General features: G+C 43.0%; 1 protein-coding gene across 3 annotated transcripts in view; it reads right to left on the reverse strand.

Moving 5' to 3' along the window:
• Positions 1–23,327, reverse strand: part of MAP7 (microtubule associated protein 7) — a 174,689-nt gene that overhangs the window by 62,209 nt on the left and 89,153 nt on the right. The window lies entirely within an intron of this gene.

Here is a 23,327-nt window from a genome sequence, read left to right on the forward strand (position 1 = left end):
AAAGGATGATTGCAACACTAGTAGAGAGTAATCGTGTCAAAAACCAAGCCCCTGAATTTCTGTGCCTCCTCCCCTCTGCCTTGAAACCAGCTTCTCCATCCATTAAGAGAATTCCATTCTTCCAGTTTATCAGGTCCAAAGCCCTGGCAGCACCCTTGACTTCCCTCCATTAGTAAGTTCTTTCAGCTCTACCTTAAAAACAAGTTAGCGCTTGTACCTCTACCTTTCTGATCATCTCTTTCTTCCCTGTGTGACTGCAATATCCCCGTAACTAGCCCACCTGACCCTACCACTGATCATCAGTCTATTTTCATCTCAGCAGCCAGAGTTATTCCATCAAAACAGAAGTCACATCATCCCCTTGCTCAAAACCCTCCAACAGTTCCCATGTCACTCAGAGAAAAACACAAGGTCTCTACCATGGCCTAGAAGGTACTATATGGTTTATCCTTTACCTTGTACCACTTTCCCTCTTGTTTGCCCTGCTCACAAGGACCAACTTAGATCTCAGAGCCTTTGCAAGTACCTGAAATGTTCTCCCAGTTATCAACATGGATCTCACCTTCACTTCCTTTGGGTCTCTGCTCACAGGTGACATTAGAGAGTTCCCTTGACCTGTTTAAAATATCACCCTCATGACTTTCAGTCAAGCTGGTGGCGTAAATGTGGTATCGCCTCCTCCCACAACCACATCAAAATTACAACTAAACTACAGAACAGCCATCATTCAGAGCCTCCTGAAATCGAGCTGAATGGAAGTCCTACAATTACAAAATTAAAGAAGAAGCTACATAGAGGCTGGTAGGAGGGCCAGGTGTGGCAGATAAAAATCAGGAGGGACACCTCATCTGTGAAGGTCCTCCCTGAGGAGTGAGGGGTTCCCCTCCCACACCAGGTGCCCAGCTCAGGATTCCAGTGCCAGGAAGATAAGTCCCCATCACTTCTGGTTATAAAACCAGCGGGAACTGAGGCTAAGGGAGGCTGAGTCTTCTGGAGTGCCAGGCAGTTCCCCTTAAAGGGCCCGCACACAAACTTATTAGGACTTGCTCCTTCTGGGCTCCAGCGTTGGGGAGGCAGCTTGAAAGGTACCAGAGACATATGGGGAAGAACTGAATTGTTTGGCATTGGGGCGAGAGCTAGAGGGGCAGATTTCTCCTGGACAGATTTGCTGTGGGAGGCCATTGTTCTTTTGGTAAGTCCTTCCCTGGGGCGGCAGACAGTCTCCATATCTGGGACTCCAGCAACCTGGCTCACACTGGTAGCCCCGCCCTGGTGATTCCCTGAGGCCCTGCCCCACCCAACCATCAGGCCCACCCAAGCTGTTTCCAGTGGCTTTACCATAGGATTGGCCTGTCTTGGATCCTGCTTCAGATTTTCCTAAAATCTCTCAAACAAGCAGCATCTGGTCTCAGAGAGCCCCATACCTCTCGTTAAGTGGCCCCAGGCCTGGCCCTAGAAGCAGCCAGCCTTGGTTCACAACTTGACTTTTCCTGGGCACCTCCAAGTCCAGCACAGGAAGCAGCCATCTGCAGATCACTTTGTAACTTATGCCGGGTGGTCCCAGGTAGAACACAGGCAGAGGCTGACCTGCCCCAGAGCCAGCACACCCAGTGGACAGCTTCAGACCACACTGAAACACCACCACCCAACCACCTCCACAATGAGAGGACTCAGTGGGTACCAGAGCCCTGCTAAAGTAAGTCTTGCTCTGTGTGGTGGGTCCTGTACAGCTGTTCCTCCAATGAAGTCAGGGGCCAGTGGTCAGTGCGCACAGCCAGTCCTTGCAGCTGATCAACCTGAGTAAATCCCTCATATTGATGTGCCAACAGCAATCAAGACTCAATTACAACAAAAGGGTGTACAGTCCACACGAGGGGTGCACCTCGAGGGCCCAGCTGGTGTGATAAGAGAGGCTGTGCCACTGGACCTTACAGAAAACCTACAACAACAGGCCACCCTACAAAACCTAGGAGACATAGCAACTCTACCTAATACATAGAAACAAACACAGGGGAGCAGCCAAAATGAGGAGACAAAGAAACATGTCCCAAATGAAAGAAAAGAACAAAATCCCAGGAAAAGAACTAAACAAAATGGAGACAAGCAATCAATCAGATGCAGAGTTCAAAACACTGGTTATAAGGATGCTCAAAGAACTTAAGGAAAACTCCAAGGAACTTAGTGAGAACATCAACAATATAAAAAAGGACCAGTCAGAAATGAAGGAGGCACTAACTAAAATAAAGAATAATTTACAGGGAATCAATAGTGGAGTAGGTTAAAGCCAAGAAGCAAACCATCGAACTGGAATATAAAAAAGCAAAAAACACCCAATCAGAACAGCAAAAAGAAAAAAGAATCCAAAAAAAATGAAGACAGTTTAAGGCGCCTCTGGGACAACTTTAAGCATACCAACATTTGCATCATGGGGTGCCAGAAGGAGAAGAGAGAGAGCAAGACACTGAAAACCTATTTGAAAAAATAATGACAGAAAACTTCCCTAACTTGGTGAAGGAAACAGACATACAAGTCCAGGAAGCACAGAGAGTCCCAAACAAGATGAACCCAAAGAGGTCTACACCAAGACACATCATCATCAAAATGCCAAAGGTTAAAGACAAAAAGAGAATCTGAAAAGCAGCAAGAGAAAAATAGTTCGTTACCTACAAAGGAGCTCCCATAAGACTGTCAGCTGATTTCTCAAAAGAAACTTTGCAGGCCAGAACGAAGTGGCAAGAGATATTCAAAGTGATGAAAAGCAAGGGCCTACAACTAAGATTACTCTATCTTGCAAAGCTATTATTTAGATCGATGGATATATAAAGAGTTTCCCAGATAAGAAAAAGCTAAAGGAGTTCATCACCACCAAACCAGAATTATATGAAACGTTGATGGGTCTTCTTGAAGGAGAAGAACAAAAATACGAACAATAAAATGGCAATAAATGCATATCTATCAACAACTAAATCTACAAACAAAATGAGCAAGCAGAACAGAAAGAGACTCATAGATACAGAGAACTTTTTGTTGCTTGCCAGATGGGAGGGAGTTGGGGGGGATTGGTGAAAAAGGTAATGGGATTAAAAAGTGCAAATTGGTTATTAGACTGACAAACCTCAAAGGGAAGGGGATGGGGAAGGGGGGAGGGAGGGTGGGAAGAGGTAAACCAAAGAATGTCTATGCATATATGCTTAATCAATGGACACTGACAATAGTGTGGGGAAGGCAGGAGGAGGGCGGGATTGGAGAGGAGGGAGGACAAAGGGGGGACATCTATAATACATTCAACAATAAAGATAAATTAAAAAAAAATAGTCCTGGCCAGTTTGACTCAGCAGTTAGAGCGTCGGTCTGTGAACCAGAGAGTCCCAGGTTCAGTTCCTGCTAAGGGCACGTATCTGTTTCAGTTTGTCCCTGGCCCCGGCTGGGGTCGTGTGGTGGCAACCACTTGATGTGTCTCTCTCAAATTGATGTTTCTCTCTCTCTCTCTTCCCCCCTCTCTCCCTTCTGCTCTATCTGAAGATAAGTGCAAAATATCCTCGGGTGAGGATAAAAAAAAAAAAAGCACCCACAAGACTCATCACTCCCCATTCCTCTGTACCCTGGTGTTTACAGCCCTTACCTCCTGACTGCCTTCTTCTCCATTAGGCTGAGGGAACTGGATATTGTCTAGAAACAGGAATCATTTGCTCAATCAAGGTTTTTTGAACCTGAAAGGGTGTGATAATAATTATGCTTCAAGAAGACTAAATTTTAAAATGTTACTCAAGATGTACTAAAAAAATTACTAAATTTATTAAGTTTACCTTGACCTCTGAATAGGGAATGTACTGAATTTTTATGGATCTCTCTCAATTATATACACTATGGAATATGTATGGAATATGTATATAATATGCATAAAAAACCAGACTAGTAAAAAGTATCTTATGCAACTTTACTATTACTCAGTTTCAAAATATTTATTTGCTTTAAATACTCAAGCAAACATTGATTGGCTGAAGTTTTATCAAAGCTTTCTTTGCCTTATTTGCAGGAAAAGTCTGTAAAGATAGAATAGAGAATGGGCAGATTGCTGATAAATTAAACAGCAAAAGGTCTCAAATCAGTGATTTCTGATAGGATTTTGCCACTTGTGGAAATTTTACCAGGTGATTCACTACTGCGAAAAGGCTACCTTCTGTGTGTATGTACTTAATGGGGGGTGGGAATGGGGGGTGGGGTGAACAAGTCAAGATGAGTGTGAGTGGAGCCACAGGCCCCAAAACTGATCAGGAATGGAACCCAGAAAGTGCCCTGGGTTCTGTGATGCTGTAACATGCACTCTGATCACACTTGCGAAAAACGAGTTGCCAGTAACAGGTGAGGCCGTCCTATTTAGTCTTGGCTACAGTCTCACAACTTTAGATGCAGCTCCTAAAGATTAAAAAACTGAGTCTATCTGGAACCTTTGCCCTTATTCAGTTCGGTTAATCTTCTTAAATCTGCTCATAAAGAAGTTAATAATTAATAAAGATATACACAAAGGGGTGCCACCCAGACCAGAAGTGCTTTGATTACGCTTTTCTTTTTATTTTGCAGCCAATTCCAGTACACAGAATGTAAAGTCTTAATTAGTAAGCTGCTTAGGGATCTTCTTTTTATTATTTTTAATTAACTGAAAGATAATTGGGACCACTTGTTTAAACTACATTCACATGTATTCATTTCTTTCTTGCCTCGGCTATTTGACATAATTTAATCTTTCTCTGGTGACCGAGTGTCCGCAGCGCCCCTGCGACCTGGCAATAAACATCATCCTAACTGACTATTACGTAACAATGGACCACAAGAAGATTATAAAGACCACATGTTCAGTACAAGTGACCTTTTTGAATAATCCCTGACAAAAGTTTTTTTTGGGGTGGTGGTGGAGTGTTGAAATTTGCTTTGTCTTGAAACTCAAATGTAAAATATAAATTTCAATTAAACTAGAGGTCTGGCTACTTGAATTCCAATTTATTTATTTATTATTATTAAAACTTTTTTTTTTTTCTTTATTGATTTTAGAGAGAGGAAGGGAAAGGGAGAGATAGAAACATTGATGAGAGAGAACATCTATTGGTCGCCTCCTGCATGCCCCCCACTGGGGATTGGGCCTACAACCTGGGCATGTGCTAATAAATTAGCACATGGACCGGGAATGGAACCGGTGACCTCTTGGTGCATGGGTTGATGCTCAACCACTGAGCCACAACAGCCGGGCTAATTCCAATTTATTTATATCTGACTTTTATTCGATGCACTGTAACTGAACATCTATCTGCTTGTTTATTACCATCTGGATCTCAGAAATACATTTCTGTCCCAGAAGACCTTCTGAGTCCTACTCAAGACAAAATTTGAAATCTATCTCAAAGATTTTATGTTCATGTAAAACTGATAGGTTAAACTTAGTAAAATAAAGTTAATTGAAAAAATTGTCAGGCTGGTAAGTCTAAGATTACATACTGCTAATTTCTAACCATTCGCTTGGATACTTGTTTAGTTTTCAAGCTGTCTTCCCACTTTTTATCAGTTTTTCTTTCTCTTCTACTCCTGTAAGAGTCCTTATTTCTACAAAAACCTGTCTGGTTAATACTATCTTGTTTAGAGGGAAGATGCAGACTCAAACAGACCTGCATTTATTTATTTTTTTTATCCTCACCCGAGGATATTTTTCCATTTTTTGTATAGATAGAGTGGGAGGAGAGAGAGGAAGGGAGAGAGAGAGAGAGGGAGAGAAACATCGACGTGAAAGGGACACATCGAGTGGCTGCCACCCGCACGACCAACCAGGGCCGGGGACAAACTGCAACCGAGGTACGTGCCCTTAGCGGGAACCGAACCTGGGTCTCTCAGGACCGCAGGCCGACGCTCTAACCGCTGAGCCAAACTGGCCAGGGCCAGACCTGCATTTAAATGTAAGCTCTGTTACTAACTGAAGGAACTTCAGAGTTTCTTGACTTCTGTGAGTAGGTAACAAGGGGGTGCTACTGCCAGTCTCATAGGGTGGTTGGGAGGATTAACTGAGATGTATGTGAAGAGTCTACTACAGCCCTGGCCAGTTTGGCTCAGCAGTTGAGCTTCGGCCTGTGGACCAGAGAGTCCCGGGTTCGGTTCCCGCTAGGGGCACGTACCACAAAACAGAAGAGTCTACTGCAGGGCTTGGCACACGGCAGGTATTTACTGGTCATTCAGCCCTTTCACCTTCTATGCCCTCGCTTCCAGGTCGCGAGCCTCCACCCTCAGCCCAGTGCGGTAGAGCTGTGTCTGGGGTTACGTGCTTTCAAGTCAGCCAGACACGCTCTGCTGTTTGTAAACTGTGAATCCTCAGTGTATCACTTATCCTTGTGGTCCTAATCCCCATCTGTAAAGCCGGGAAACACTTACTTCCAGATTTGTGAAAATTAAACGAGACTGCCAGACCCACTGCAGGCTCAGTAAATGCGAGAATGCGTGTTTGGCTCTCTCCCTATTTATTCCCTATGCAGCTGTGGGACACTGAGTTCCTATTTCCTCGGGGCTTTGCTCACCCAGCACAAACAGGAAGAGCAAACCTATGTCAACTTGGTGATGGTGGTCTTGGGGAGCAAGGTGGCCAGTGACGCAGGAAGGTCTGGCTCAGCTGCTGGATTTGGAGGTTTCTAGCTCAGCCAGTCATGCCTCCTGGGGACCCTCAGGTAGACTGGATTTACTGGGAGCGTGTTTAGGGTACACCCTGGTTTGGGAAAAGGTAATCATCAGTCTTTCTGAGGCTTGGTAAGATGACACTTTTCTGAGATTAAACGCCTTCAAATGATTATCACATTAAGTAAATACAAGCCTTAAAAAAACCCCTCAATCATAATAATGAGAAAATAAAACTTTGTGAGAGATTCTTTCTTTCTTGTCTCTTAACAAAGTGTAGGGACTTTCATGGCTTAGGAACACAATGGAAACAGGTACTTATTCACTGTAAGCTCTCCAACATTTAAATATCTGGAAATCCTAGGTAACTAGCAGATAGAATCACATATACCATTTTCCAATTTGCCATTAAAATATACATGACTCATGTGACTTTCCAGCATTTGAATTGCTTTCCTTCATTTAAAAAAAAAGAAAGAAAACTGAGCCACATACTATGATGCTCAATAAGTCCTGCCTGCCTTATAAAATCTTTATTGATCTTCCTGTTTGCTTGAAAGCTTTATTCCATTAGTGTCACATGTACGTATTGGAGTCAAGACAAGAGAGAGGATACAGAGAGGCACCCTTGTGGTCTGGGACTCTCTCTAAATCACTCTGAAACAAAACACAGAGGCAGCAGACATACAGGTCCTTCATCCAGTAAAATTCTGCCGCTCCAGTAAGCGCCACAAATGTGCCTCTCTAATCTATGTCCTCTACAATTCACTGCGCTCCTTGCAACGTCTTCCTATACAAGCCATGGGGTTCTCACTGCTCAGTTTCTATTTTTGGCTGTACAGTCTGGTTGAAGAGTGTTCTTTCAATGATCAAAATAACTAGTACAAAAAATGCTTAACTTAGTGAAAATGCTTATTATTCTAATAAGACATTTGTGACTACAACCTCAGAGACCATCCTAAGTTTAAATCTCACTGACATGGTCTTGACATCTGCAAGGATAATGTATCTCTGTCACTGTTTTTTTTTTGTTTTTTTTTTTTAAATTATTGTTTTATTGATGTTAGAGAGAGAAAAGGAGGGAGAGGGAGAGAGAGAAAAACATTGATCGTCTGTCTCCTGCATGCTCCTCACTGGGGATTGAACCCAAAACCCAGGCATGTGCCCTGACTGGGAATTAAACTGGTGACCTCTTGGTGCATGGGACAATGCTCAACCAACAGGGCCACACCAGCCAGGGTTCTCTGTCACTATTTTTAACAAAATGCGGAATTTGAGTTGGGAAACAGTGGAAGTTTTAGCCCCCAGCTCTGTATGGTTCTTCTTTGCTATATTGTTCATATTGTTCAACTGGACTCTGTGAACCTACTGTCCCCAGGCTACACACATGGCTCCAGGAGGGTAAACGAGCAGACAGAACTAGACTTTGAACCACATGGAATTGCCATTTTTGTAGTGAAAAAATAGTTGAATATTGCAACTTCATATGTTTCAATCTCATAGTTCTGAACTGGAACTGTCTATACAGAAAAGAGTTATGGCAGGACTGAGAGTGCTATCCTTAGAAATGCTTGATTTTGCTACAATAAATCTTAGCCTCGAGCATGACCTTCTGCTGAGTTCTGAGACTTCCTAGTCGATCACAGAACCTGGGGTGGTCTTGGGATATCTCCAACACCCTAACAAATAGCTTATTAGAAAATCTGCCTGCAGAATACTGTTATGGCAATTGAAGAATGTTACCGGTTTAAAATCATAATATTAGGAAAAAACAGAGTAACTTTCAGGTACTTTAGGGTGTTTTCACCTAAAAGTTTCTACTTCATAATCCTTTTGCTCATCTATTTGATGTTTAAACTTGATTCTGATATAGCTGCCAGGAGTATTGTAACATATAAATTATAGATAGTAAATATTTTATCCAAAGTCATTTATGAAATTTGCATTAGAAGAAGGAAGACATAAGTCCTAATGACTTTTCCGATTATTCCACATGATGGAGAGCTTCCCCTTTAAATTCTTCATTGTTACAAGTGAAGTTGTGTAGTCATGATCAAAGCACGTGGGAGTCAGCATCAGACAGCTCTGGGTTTAATTTCCTGCTTTATCTGTTTTCTCCCCACTCTCATTTAGTCAGACAGCAGCCTATTTGGTGGACACCTTGTGCACAGTACTGAGAAAATAATATTAAGTTAATAATTTTTCTACCACTCCTTTCTTCTTTCCTAATTTTAGGTTACTTCCTTAAGCTATGCTTTGGAGCTTTTGATTCCCCCAATAATTTCTCTTCTCTTCAGTAAAGTTATCTCCTCTTATGGCCTGAAGCACCTTCTCCATGCCAGCCACTTTCAAGGCCGCATTTATAAATATGCTCTCCCTACAGTCTTCTGCTTGTATGGACTATATCTTTTTTTTTATCTTTACTTAAGGACATTTTTGCATTTATCTTGAGCTAGAGCGGAAGGGAGAGAGGAAGAGAGAGAGAGAGAAACATGACGTGAGAGAGACACACTGAGTGGTCACCACCCACACGACCCCAACCGGGGCCGGGGTCAAACTGCAACCAAGGTACGTGTCCTTTGCAGGAACCGAACCCAGGCCTCCCTGGTATGCGGGCCAATTCTCTAACCACTGAGCCAAAGCCGCCAGGGCCGGAATATATCCTGATGCATTTCTGCTATCATTTGAAACTATGTCAAAAGCTGAACTAATTGTCCTCACAAAATCAGCTAATCCCTGATGTCAGTCTCTGTCACTGTCAATGGAACCACCATTTCCCAGGCTCAGAAATGTTAAGTGATTTTTTCCCCCAGTAAGAATTTACAGACACTCCCACGGCCAGACACCTTGCTATGCACGAAGAATACAAAGAACATAGGACGTGGCATCTACTTGCACAGTATGGATCAACCTCTGGAGGAAATAATATGCAAATACATGAAATTGCAACAATAAACCAATTCAGTTTTTAAAAATCAATACACCACAGAAGATTAACCAAATAAATGATACAGATAGTGTTATAGGGATTCAGAGATGGGAGAAGGTGCTAGAAGGGGCGGTAGTGATAGAAAATATCACTGGATAAAGATTTTGAAGAATGGCCCTGGCCGGTTTGGCTCAGCGGTTAGAGCGTCGGCCTGCGGTCCTGAGAGACCCGGGTTCGGTTCCCGCTAAGGGCACGTACCTCGGTTGCCGTTTGTCCCCGGCCCTGGTCGGTTGTGCGGGTGGCAGCTACTCGATGTGTTCCTTTCACATCGATGTTTCTCTCTCTCTCTCTGTTCCTCTCTCTCCCTCCCACTCTACCTGAACAAAAAATGGAAAAATGTCCTCGGGTGAGGATAAAAAAAAAAAAAAAAAAAGATTTTGAAGAATGGAGAGAATCTGCACTATATAAGTAAAGAGTAAAGCAGAAAATATTCCTGGCTGGGGAATGGCATAAACAAAACTACAAAGGCAAAAAAACCCACCCAAAACAAGATAATCGGGACTGTCCAGTCAGAACAGTGGGTTAGGAAGGTAGGCTGTTGCAGTTGAAAATAAGTAAGACAAGGCTGAGGTCAATGCCTTCTTGAACTCCAAGAGTTTGGACTTATCATAAAGGCAATGAAAGTCACTGAAGCTTGTCATACGGAACTTCTAGCCGTGAACTGCTTTAGCCTCCGTGGATTCTGGATAAAAGAAGAGTGAAGCACAGCAAGCCGCTGGAAAGGTATACAAAAAGTTTAACATCTGAAACAACAGAAGAAAATCAGACAATAGCCACCCATCTTAAGAACTCTGCTTTCTGTACAATTAAATAATTATTCTGATTTCTCCACTTACCCTTGACAGACAAGGGATAACTATTTGACCGTTAAAAGAAAAAGTGAAAATGGTGAAAGCTATGCCTGTAGCTGAAGCAGCAAGGAACAGGGAGTAGTATGGTCAGTGTGGCCACCCTAGAGGGACCCAGGGCAGCACCACACAGGGGCCCTCTGTAGGCCCTCAGGGTCTCCTCTGCTTCAAATCCCACAGGAAATGGGAGCCCAGCCATGAACTCCAGGGAGCAAGGCAGTGGGTAGAAGGAGGAATACGGAACAGAGGAAATATGCCTGGTTGGGAAACAGGTAGGGTGTTTTTGAAGGTCATTTTGCAGGCAGGTCAAGGAAATAAAAGGTGGGTAGAGGCTGATTAGTATCTTTAACTTTAAAAAAATGTTATTGATCTTAGAGAGTGGGAGGGAGGAAGAGAGAGAGAGAGAGAAACATCAATGTAGAGAGACATCGACTGGTTGCCTTCTGCACATGCCCTGACTGGGGTATTGAACCCACCACCTGGGTATGTGCCCTGACTGGAATCGAACCTGTCACCTTTTCGTGTACGGGACGATGCTCCAACCAACTGAGCCACACCAGCCAGGGCTTTAATTCTTTGTAGACTGCCACAGGATGGGGAAACAGCCACTTCACTATGCAGACTTACAGGTACGGTGCCATGGCAGTGCATGAAAGGTAGTGCAAATCTCATTTGCCCTTCCACACCAGAATAAACCCACTTTGTGGTATAGTGTAAAATCTAGACACATTTGATCTGACACAGCAATAAGGACGATGCGCCATTTATTCAACACTCCATGGCTCATTTCTTGTGGCAAAAACAAATACAATTAAATAAGAACATTTGATAATAAACATATATCTCAGTCATATACATCACATCTTCCTTATTCATTCTCCTGACAATTCAATGGAGATTTATTTTTTCTTTGAATGCTACGCATCCTATGTAGAACAAAAAATTATGACTCGATGGCTATAGTAGATCACATTAGAGGCTTCTAAGACTATGTGGAGGTTTTAAAATCTGGGAAGAGCTCATTCAGCAAACAATGAACAGTGACTGAAAGTCACTTTCTGATTACTTCATTTCTTCATAATGAAAAACATAAATACATTTCTGACAGTGTTAAAAAATGATATTCAATCAAAAGACAAAGAAATTTGTCCAAAACTGAAATAATACAAACTGAACACAAAGACATTGATTTTATAAATACAACCCCAATACTGTGTCCAGTTATGTGATACATGGGAACAGAAGCATCAAGGTTCACCTTTGCGCCCTGGCCGGTTTGGCTCAGCAGTTAGAGCATCAGCCTGCGGTCCTGAGAGACCCGGGTTCGGTTCCCGCTAAGGGCGCGTACCTCGGTTGCGGTTTGTCCCCGGTCCTGGTCGGTTGTGCGGGTGGCAGCCACTCGATGTGTCCCTTCACATCGATGTTTCTCTCTCTCTCTCTGTTCCTCTCTCTCCCTCCCACTCTACCTGAACAAAAAATGGAAAAATGTCCTCGGGTGAGGATAAAAAAAAAAAGGTTCACCTTCGAAACTGACACTAAGGCATGAAGAATGGAACACACACATGTAGGTGCTTATTAATAATTTATAATTCATCCACTTATAAAAAGTAAGTTGAGGTAGTTGCACTAAATTCTCAAAGCCTATGCATGAGATGCTAAAAATACAGACATAACCATCACTTTTCTTAAACAAAAAAATCAATTTTTGTCTGCTAAATTACACATGATAGTAAAAGTATAAATATTACTTAAATAACAAAAAAGCCGGACCGGTGTGGCTCAGTGGTTGAGTATTGTACCAAGAGGCCGCCGGTTGGATTCTTGGTCAGGGCACATGCCCAGGTTGTGGGCCAAATCCCCAGTGGGGGGCACGCAGGAGGCGGCCAATCGATGTTCTCTCTCATCGATGTTTCTATCTCTCTCTACCTCTCCCTTCCTCTCTCTCTCAAATCAATAAAAAAAAACAAAACACCACAACAAAAAAATATAATTCTATCAAAACAGTGTAAGAATGAATAAAGGAAACATTCTTTAAAATGGAGTCAGGAGGCCTGAAGGGGGAGTTTCACCAACCATGGCTCTACGTCAACACACCCCCAGCCGGGAGAAGCATCAATTACTTCAGCAGGAAGACACATACATGCATCCCTGCAGGAGGAAAGTTTTCTCCTTTTCCAGCAACAAGCCCACCAATGGGAACCTTTGCAACTCAGCCAATGAGAGGCCATGACCACCCTAAACTCTCGCTTTCCTCCAGTAAACCTTCATTCAAATCACCCTTCCAAGCTTCCTCCTTTTTCTCTGTGAGTTAACTTTCCTTTCTTTTGTTGGTTGGACGATTTGCCTATAGTGGTGTTTTGTGGTTTTTTTTTTGCTATACCATGCTTGTCCTGAATTGCAATTCTCTGCTATTCCTAAATAAATCAATTTTTCTGGTAAAAGAATTGGCTGTTTTATTTTTAAGGCTGACACAAGTTACCAGAATATTTTCAAGGGATAAGGAGTGGTCTACTTGTTTGCTTCCAAACAGCTGATGTTTAATTACAGCCATCCTAAGCTTAAAGAACCATAGGTGGGCCCTGGCCGGTATGGCTCAGCGGTTAGAGCGTCAGCCCACAGACCAATGAGTTGCGGGTTCAATTCCAGTCAAGGGCACGTACCTTGGTTGCAGTTCATCCCCAGTCCTGGTTGGGTTATGCAAAAGGCAACCAGTCTATGTGTCTCTCTCACTTCGATATTTCCCTCTCTTTCCGTCCCTCCCAGTTTATTTGATGAGAAATGGAAAAATATCCTTGGGTGAGAATTAAAAAAAAAGACCATAGGTGCTCTCCAAGTAAACAGAGCTGGAGGCATTTAGCTTGGCCACTTGGCCAGGTACAGCCCTGTGAAAATGTACCACTCGACCAGAGCAACTTGAGGGCAGGTACCATGCCTTTCATCCTTCTAATATCTCTGTCTTTAGTGTTTAGCCCACTCTCTGCACATATATGAAACTGAATAAATGCTTAAAGAAGGAAATGAGAGGGAGAGGGGGTGAATGGTCTGTACTCTGAGCAAATTGTGGCAAAAGCCCATAAAGAAAATGTATGCATGACAACACGATAATAACAATAATAAATTTACTCATTTTTTGATGGATGTTAAGATTATAAAGGTGACCAAAATAATCATGAGAGTATAGTCATATTTACTCCATGTAAGAAAATAAAGAAAACATTGAATGTACTTCTGAGATGGTTTTGATATTATATCAGGCAAGACTTAAAGTCAAATGACTGTTTTTGCAGCCATACAATAAAGTCTGCCCAGTACCGCAGGAACTGAGTGATGAGCTCCAAATACAGCAGGACTGGACTCACACTGCTTGGGGAAAACCAGGAGAACAGTACGGCCTCTGCTGGAAACATCAGAGAGGCTACAAGACAGACATATCCGCTTGGAGGGATTTGTAAACCCCAAGCTTTTCCCAAAGCAGTTTAATAAACTTGTCTTGATAATTGGTTTGTTAAAAAGCCAAAGAAACATCCATCTTTACTGAATAAAGAAAGCATATTTCAGAAAAACACATGTTCCATATATTTTGTGGGAACTATTGGGAATCACTTCTTAAGCTGATACGTTTAGCTGACAGTAAACATGACACACTTTAAATTCAACCACAAAGGCTTTTATCTAAAAACAAACAAAAATAAATACAACAAGCAAAAACCTTCCCACAGCCAGAAGGCAACACTATAAATAGAACAGAAAATGCTATATTTTCCACCTGCATTAATATAAACCAGGTTAAAAGGCAAGCCCTTCTGTCCCCACGGGGTACGCACTTTCCTGGCAATTTATCACCGGTCACAATGCTACGTGCTACACAAATGATCTCTGCCCCATAATGTGAACAGGTTTATCACTAAGCAAAGCACAGGGCACAGTACAGAGAAGAGGGGAAAAGCCTAATAACCATATTGAAACTTTTCCAGTTACACTGAGAAATGGTAAATTATAGAGATGTAGTTAATTGTCTAAATTTCAACAGCTGGATAGGGAGTTTATCAAATTAGACCCAATTCAATTAAATTCAGTGTGTAATTAAAAGCTACTATTTAAATTACTTGGGAAAGAAAAATAATTAGAATTCAACTTTATTATATTCAGCTTAATGAAAGTAACCAACTAAAAGAAGTTATTTTTACTTTTAACAGGATAATATTTTACTTCAAAGAAAACTAAAATGGCTAATGCCAATGTTTCACAAAATGACTACTATAGGCCACAGAATAGAAAAGTTTTCGTACTTAAATAAAATTATCAAGGTAGGAAATGTACAGTTATTTTTTTAAAATTTTTTTTCCCGTTTATTGATTTTAGAGAGAGAGGAGGTGAGAGGGAGAGAGAGCTAGAAACATCAGTGAGAGAGAACATCAATTGGCCGCCTCCTGGATGTCCCCTGCTGGGGATCGGGCCCACAACCTGGGCCTATGCCCTGACCAGGAATTGAACCAGCAACCTCTTGGTACATGGGTCGATGCTCAACCACTGAGCCACATCAGCTAGGCACTTTTCTTTATTTTTAAATGTGATCTTATTGATTTTAGAGAGAGAGAGAGAGATAGAAACATTGATGAGAGAGAAACATTGATTGACCACCTCCTGCACACCCCTTACTGGGGATCGAGACAGCAACCCAGGTATGTGCCCTAACTGGGAATTGAACGGGTGACCTCTCGGTGCATGGGACGACGCTCAACAAACTGAACTACGCCAGCCAGGCAGTCCACCTTTTCTCTTTTTTTTTTTCTAACCCGAGGACATTTTTCCATTTTTTTGTTGTTCAGGTAGAGTAGGAGGGAGAGAGAGGAATAGAGAGAGAGAGAAACAACGATGTGAAAGGGACACATCAAGTGGCTGCCACCCACATGACCAACCAGGGCCGGGGACAAACTGCAACCGAGGCACATGCCCTTAGCGGGAACCGAACCTGGTTCTCTCCGGACCGCAGGCCGACGCTCTAACCGCTGAGCCAAACCGGCCAGGGCACACCTTTTTTCTTAAAAAAAAAAAAGCCTTAAATTGGTACTCACAAAATAGTCACGGGGATATGAAGCGCAGCATAGGGAATACAGTCAACAATATTGCATTAACTGTGTGCAGTGCCAGGTGGACACTATAAATATTGGGGGGGAACACTCTGTAAAGTATATGATTGGCTAACCATCAAGCTGTACACAGGAAGCCAATACAAAATAATACTGAATGTAAAGTGTAATTGAAAAAAGAAAGTGAAAAAATAGTCTTTATTTTTTAAAGCAGTTTCAGGTTCCCAGCGAAATTGAGCAGAAGGTACAGAGTTCCCATGCACCCCCCGCTTCCATTCAGGCACAGCCTCCCCACTACCAGCATCCTGCAGGGTGTGGCACATTTCTTTCAGTCAATGAACCTACACTGACACATCATTAGCGTTCGTTCACTCTTGGTGTTCTAGGTTTTGACAAATGTATCATGTCAGACACCCATCACGGCAGTATCAAATAGAATTCAATCTGTTTCTCACAGTCCAGCTCAAGGATCTTTCTCATGACATCTCTTCAAGCTATTCCTACCTCCGGCACACTTCTTTCTCTGACTTAGTCCACTCCAAGTCCACCCCACACTGCTTAGCATTTTGATTTCATTCTTTTATATCACCAGAATGTATGTTCCTAAACATTCTAAACACTGATGATACCGTGAGAGGCAAGGCAAAAAATGTGCTTTATAGTAAAACAAACGAACACACACACACACACACACACACACACACACAATTGGGAAAACGCTTGATGGAAATTCGTCCTGTCAGTTTGCCCAGGGAAGGCTCTGTGTTATTTCATGCTGGTTCCCCAGTAAATGGCTATTCTCTGATGCTTCTTTTCTAACAGAACCCTGATGGCCACAAGGCGCAGTTCTAGCTAATAAGTTGAAAACGGAAGTTGTTCCGTGGAGTTTTCGAAAATGCTTCCTTGAAGGGGAAGCGGACTCAGGTGGCATGAGCCTGTTTGCTCCTCACCTTCCTTTTCTTCCTGTCATGACCATGGACGCGCTGTTCAAGGTAGAGCACTGGCCTTGTAACCAGGAGGCTATCACGAGGGAAAGGTGAAGGGAAACACGGACCTGGCCCCGACACCTTTGAGCTGCTGAGTAAGTACTAGCAACTATTTCACGTCCATGTTTCCTGTGGGTAAGGAAAAGAAAAACTCCCAATTTTTAAAACTCACTGTTTTTGGGGGGGATTCTGATACTCACAATTAACAGCAATCCCTAAACAGATAGCGTTCCCATCGACTACAGAATTAAGTCCGGCACCCCAGCCTCCCAGCCCGTCCTAGCTTCCACTCCATCCATGCTCAACACTCATCTCTTCAACCCCAGTCAGACATGACTGGGGGCTGGAGGAGGGCGACGTGCAGAAAAGACAGAGGCTATGAAAGAAAGTGCGGGGGTGGGGACTGTACAAGGCTACAAGGACAGTGTATGAACTAGAAAGGAGAAACAGGGCCCACAAAACTAGGTGGTGGTTCGGTAACAAAAATGTCTCATATGTTGTGTCTTAGACAATGGCTTTTCGTTTAGGGCACTCATAAGCGGGCTGGACACACCGGGGGATTCTGTACATGCTCCGAATTTCAGCACCTCCTCCATTTGGTTTATCATGAATCTTACACATTCCAATTGCTTCCCGAAGTCAGAAAGCAAAACAGGAGCTGGTTCATCACATTAAGGCAGATCAGCCTTTAGTTCTGAAAACAGCAGGAGGAGCACAGTCAGGAGGAAAAGAGAATGAAACAGACCAGATCAGGGTTTGAATAACATCATTTGTGATAGAAGTCGGTTCCATAGGATTTCAAACAACCTAGAAGCCAGTGGGTTTCTGAAAAGAATGTGCAGGGTTCCCAGAGCAGACCTGGTCACCTCGAATAGCTCTTGATAATCCCTGAGCCACAATTCTCCTTCATTCTAACCAGCTACGACCCTCAGGCCCTGTACGAGTTGGCTACAGAAGGACTAAATTAACTTTTCTATCAGTTATTCTGTAAGTGTATCATCAGAATAGGTATTAATTGCACACTTGCCTATAAAAAGAGATAAAAGTAAAAATTTCACTTTTGCTTAATTTTATTTTTTAAAATAACATTAGTTAGATTTTTAATATTATAGAGACTATATAGATAAGAATATGAAACACCCAGAATCCTATTACCCAGATAACCTATTTATTCTTTTTTATTTATTTATTTATTTTTCCTTTATTGATTTTAGAGAGAGAGGAGGGGAGAGGGAGAGAGAGATAGAAACATCAATGAGAGAGAACATCGATTGGTTGCCTCCTGCATGCCCCCCGCTGGGGATCGGGCCCACAACCTGGGCATGTGCCCTGACTGGGAATCGAACCGGCAACCTCTTGGTACATGGGTCAACCCTCAACCACTGAACAACACCGGCCGCTTATTTATTATTATTATTATTTTTTTCCATTTTTTTGTTCAGATAGAGCGGGACGGAGAGAGAGGAAGAGAGAGAGAGAGAAACATCGACGTGAAAGGGACACATCAAGTGGCTGCCACCCGCACGACCAACCAGGGCCGGGGACAAACTGCAACCGAGGCACATGCCCTTAGCGGGAACCGAACCCGGGTCTCTCCGGACCGCAGGCCGACGCTCCAACCGCTGAGCCAAACCGGCCAGGGCTTATTTATTATTTTTATCTTAAAAAAGAAATGTCTATCATATGGTTAGAAAGTTCAAATAGTACATAAAGTTGTAAGATAAAAGGTCTCTCCTTTCTTTTCTGGAAAAAAAAATTTCTATGTACATACACATTTGCCTTCTGTTTATTCAAAATAACATGCTACTTACTCTTCTGTTCCTTTTCTCATTTGATAATCCTACTAGGCCTACTTGTCAAGTTTCTTCCTTAATTACACTACATTTCATCATTTCCAATACCTGTCTGCAGTAACTAGATATACTCTGTCTCACCCCCTCTGCAACTTTAAGTTCTCTGTCTTCAGCGATGTGTGAGGAGGGACCCTGGCCCTGACTGAGGGCGACTCGCCTCCCTGTGTCAATGCCACACCTCACCCCTTGGCCCCCGGGTCGGGGCCGCTCCGCTTCTGCCAGCCTGAACTCCACTGGGAAGGCAACCTCTTCTAAGGAAGAGGACGACAGAAACTCCAAGAGGCTCTGCCTTCCTGGGAGACAGGGCACCCTGAACAACGGCAGGGATGGGATCCTCAAGGAGTCGCCATGTGAGAACTCAATCAGAGGCTTCAAAAGTAGGTTTGTGCCACATGGATCCATTTACCACTTCTTCCCCTCTCTGTTTTGCAAGCCAAACTTGTGTCGGTTCAAGCTGTGGCTTCTGCCAACTCTGAGGGGAGGCACTGTGGGCTGGGCTGGGGATGAATTGCTTCTCTGACACCTTCTCTGCTTAGGAAACGGAGCAGGGCAGCAAATGGGTAGAACGCTTCCCAGCCACCTCCGTGACCCTTCAAAGTCAGAATCCTAGGCGGCTAAGCCAGGGAGTGAGGAGAAGAGCGGAATGCTGAAGCTGGTGGTGACCAACCGGGGCAGCGGACACCTCATGGATGGACAGTGTGACTCCCACAGCAGGAGCTCTGACAGGTGCTGCGTTGGGACTCACACTGCTAGGGACTTTCAGGGGCATGTATACAGTTTGTGGTCTGAAAATACAGTCAGATCTATTTAGTAATTGAGACTATCACCCTGGAGTGCAAAGAAATGTGACTAAGCCCGGTCTTTGGTATGCTCAGGGTGACAACCAGAGTCTCAGTATCAGGTCAGGAAAGTGGATTTAAATCACAAGGCATTCCTCCAGTCTTCTACAGGAAAAATACAAAGTGAGATTTAAACATATTCTGTTCTTTTTTTTAATTTTTATTACCTTTCTACTAGAAATGGCATTTTATGTATTAGGATTTCTTTTAATTTGGCCACACTCCACATGTTCCCAAATAGAGAATCTCCAATTTTGGAACCTGTCGAATATCTAAATGTAGTAACAAGTGGAAACAAAACAAACAAAAGGAAAGGATCCCAGTCTGAAAAACAAGCCGGTTTCACAGAAGCCTGCCAACTTTCAGAGCACAAAGACGACAGTGTGGCGAGTGTCACGGCCTGGCACCCAGCATCGGGCCAGACAGAGAGGCTCTCTGCACAAGGACAGAGCATCGACGGCCATTCGGTTTACAGATCGCAACTTACATGCTTCTTTTCCAATACGTGTATTCACCTGAAGTATGCCACATCCATTTCAAACAACAGAAGCCAATGACAAAAGTCTAAGCCTGCCGAAGCCATAGCTCCCTCGGGGTCATGAAGAGCTAAACCAACACTAAGTGGATAATCTGACTCCTGTCTCCTAAGCGCTTCTGGAATGCATTTACCGTGACCACTTCTTACTTGACAACCTCCACGTGGGAGTTGGAAGCTGGAGTAGTTAGCGAAGCCAGAAGGAAGGTGAGGAGGTTGAGAGGGCAAATCTGTATAGACAGCTCGTCCTAGAAGAAGGGAGAAAAGTCAACAGGCACTGAGAAGAGGCGGGAGGATCACATCTGTTGTTAAATCAGATTGCGGTTCTTCCATTGCAGGCATCGCTGGCCTGGCCTGTCTCCCCACTCCGTCCTTTCAAGAACCTGCTCCTAGACAACCAGTTGTTTTCAAAATCCCTGTACAGTCCCTGTCAGAACAATATTTAAAGAACTGTCTGAGCTTAAAGAACTGCCCTGCCTTCCCCCACACTATTGTCTGTGTCCACTAGTTATGCATATAAGTTCTTTGGTTTATCTCTTCTCGCCCCCTCTCCCCACTTCCCTTTGAGGTCCATCAGTCTAACAATCAATTTGTACTTTTTAATTCCTTCACCTTTTTCTTTTTTTTTTATCCTCACCCGAGGATATTTTTCCATTTTTTTTTTTTTTTGTACAGATAGAGTGGGAGGGAGAGAGAGAGAGAAACATCGACGTGAAGGGACACATCGAGTGGCTGCCACCCGCACGACCAACCAGGGCCGGGGACAAACCGCAACCGAAGTATGTGCCCCTAGCGGGAACCGAACCCGGGTCTCTCCGGACCGCAGGCCGACGCTCTAACCGCTGAGCCAAACTGGCCAGGGCTCCTTCACCTTTTTCATCCATCCCCCTAACCCCTTCCCATCAAGCAGCCAACAAAAAGTTGTCTGTATCTATGAGTCTGTTTCTGTTCTGCTTGCTCATTTTGTTTGTAGATTCAGTTGTTGATAGATATACATTTATTGTCATCTTCTTCCTTTTCCTCTTTCTCTTCTTCTAGAAAACCTGTCAACATTTCATATACTGGTTTGGTGGTGATGAACTTCTTTAGCTTTTTCTTGTCTGGGAAACTCTTTATGTGTCCATCGATTCTAAGTGATAACTTTGCAGCATAGAGTAATCTTGGTTGTAGGTCACTGCTTTTCATCACTTTGAATATCTGTTGCTACTCCTTTCTGGCCTGCAAAGTTTCTTTTGAGAAATCAGCTGACAGTCTTATGGGAACTCCTTTGTAGGTAATGAACTGCTTTTCTCTTGCTGCTTTTTAGATTCTCTCTTTGTCTTTAATCTTTGGCATTTTGATGATGATGTGTCTTGGTGTGGACCTCTTCAGGTTCATCTTGTTTGGGACTCTCTGTGCTTCCTGGACTTGTATGTCTGTTTCCTTCACCAAGATAGGAAAGTTTTCTGTCATTATTTTCTCAAATAGGTTTTCAATGTCTTGTTCTCTCTCTTCTCCTTCCGGCATCCCATGATGCAAATGTTGGCATGCTATGCTTGAAGTTGTCCCAGAGGCTCCTTACACTATCCCTATTTTATTTATTTATTTTTATCCTCACCCGAGGACATTTTTTCGATTTTTTGTTGTTGTTGTTGTTGTTCAGATAGAGTGGGAGGGAGGGAGAAGAAGAAGAAGAAGAAGAAGAAGAAGAAGAAGAAGAAGAAGAAGAAGAAGAGAGAGAAATATCGACATGAAAGGGACACATTGAGTGGTTGCCACCCACACGACCCAACCAGGGCTGGGGACAAACTGCAACCGAGGTATGTGCCCTTAGCAGGTCTCTGTGGACCGCAGGCTGATGCTCTAACCACTGAAACAAACTGGCCATGGCTATCCTTATTTTTTTTTATTCTTTGTTCTGACTGGTGTTTTTTGCTTCCTTGTATTCCAAATTGATGGTTTGCTTCTTGGCTTCACCTATTCTACCATTGATTCCCTGTAAATTATTCTTTAATTCAGTTAGTGCATCCTTCATTTCTGAGTGGTCCTTTTTTATGCTCTTGATGTTCTCTTTTTTGAGAAACAGTCATTCATATGTTCCTCAATTTAGTACCTCTGGATATATTTAATTTTCTTTAGGCAAGATTTTCTGGTAGGCAGGTTGAACTTAACTTTGTAAACAAATATTCAGTAGCAAAAGCATGGTAACTACTGCTATGTGACAAAACTCCATTTTTCATATGTCTGAACTACGACCTTTTTAATACATACAGAATTCATTTTAGAACATCTTAAGTCATGGAAAATCACATTAACCTAGTACACGGACACTGGCCTTCAGAATGATGAAATTAATGTGTGACCACATACAAATGATTATCTAAGTCTTTGCATTGAATAACCAGTTATATATAATTTTTGCTGTATTAACACCTAGCTCTATAATACATCAGCCTCAGCAATATAAGCATTTGTGACAGGAAAAAAATAACTCCACTACATAGAGAAATAGAAATAAATATAGATGACATCATTATGTCTCACCTTCATCATCAAGGCTGACTTTTAAATCCTCCACCTGTGCCCTGGCCGGTTTGGCTCAGTGGCTGGAGCATCAACCTGTGGACCAGAGAGTCCTGGGTTTGGTTCCCACTAAGGGCACGTACCAAAATAAATTAATGAATGAATAAATGAATGAATGAATGAATGAATAAAATCCTCCACCTGTACTGGTACTACGCTTGGCTACAATACTAGATGGGTTAAGCAGGCTAAACAGGTGAATACTGTTTACCTCCTGGATACTTGAAATTTTACATGATATCTGGTAGAGTAATAGCTCTATAACAATGACATATATTCTTGTCAGAAACACTGCTGCTTACGGCAAAAATAATACAGAAGGTACATTCTATTTTCTTCAGCTTCAGCAAAAGGGCCTCTTTGCCCCTTTGCTTCCTCTCTCCATTGACTGACTGCCAAGCTGTCCGGCCTATGTTGGCGCTGCTGCTTTTGATCAGAGTGAGACTTCCACGATGAAAGCCCCCTCAGACTCCCTGGCAATTGAACTGGATAAGGTCTGGAGCGCACTTTCAAGAGGCCTGCACATATGTGAATATGTGCTCCAGCTGCAAACAGCCAGTTTATAAATGGCTAAGCATCTCAGCACTCATCCAGTACAAACAGAGGGGGGAGTTCTCTCCTACCTGCATCCCAGAGCCCTTGGTCCACCTCACAGAGATGCCCAGAAGCCAAATAGCTTTGCTCCTAAGAATTTAGTTAGCTGACATATCACCTTGTTGCATAATTCTTCCCCTGGAGTCTAGCCAGCACTACCTCTGTGAGCACGTCCCTAAAACTCACTGCTACTTACAGCAATCAACCTATGCTGGGGTGATAAAATTACTGCTATGATCTGACCTACATCAATTTGAGCTCATTTAGCTAAGATTGCATGTAAGGATGATAGTTTCATCTAAATTTTTACAGATATGGAATTCATAGTCACTTCAGAGGGGCCTACAACAAAACATCCTCTGACAGCATACGTTAGTTTCCAT

The sequence above is a fragment of the Molossus molossus genome, unplaced genomic scaffold (assembly GCF_014108415.1).
Source record: "Molossus molossus isolate mMolMol1 unplaced genomic scaffold, mMolMol1.p scaffold_m16_p_8, whole genome shotgun sequence".
Lineage (NCBI taxonomy): Eukaryota > Metazoa > Chordata > Mammalia > Chiroptera > Molossidae > Molossus > Molossus molossus.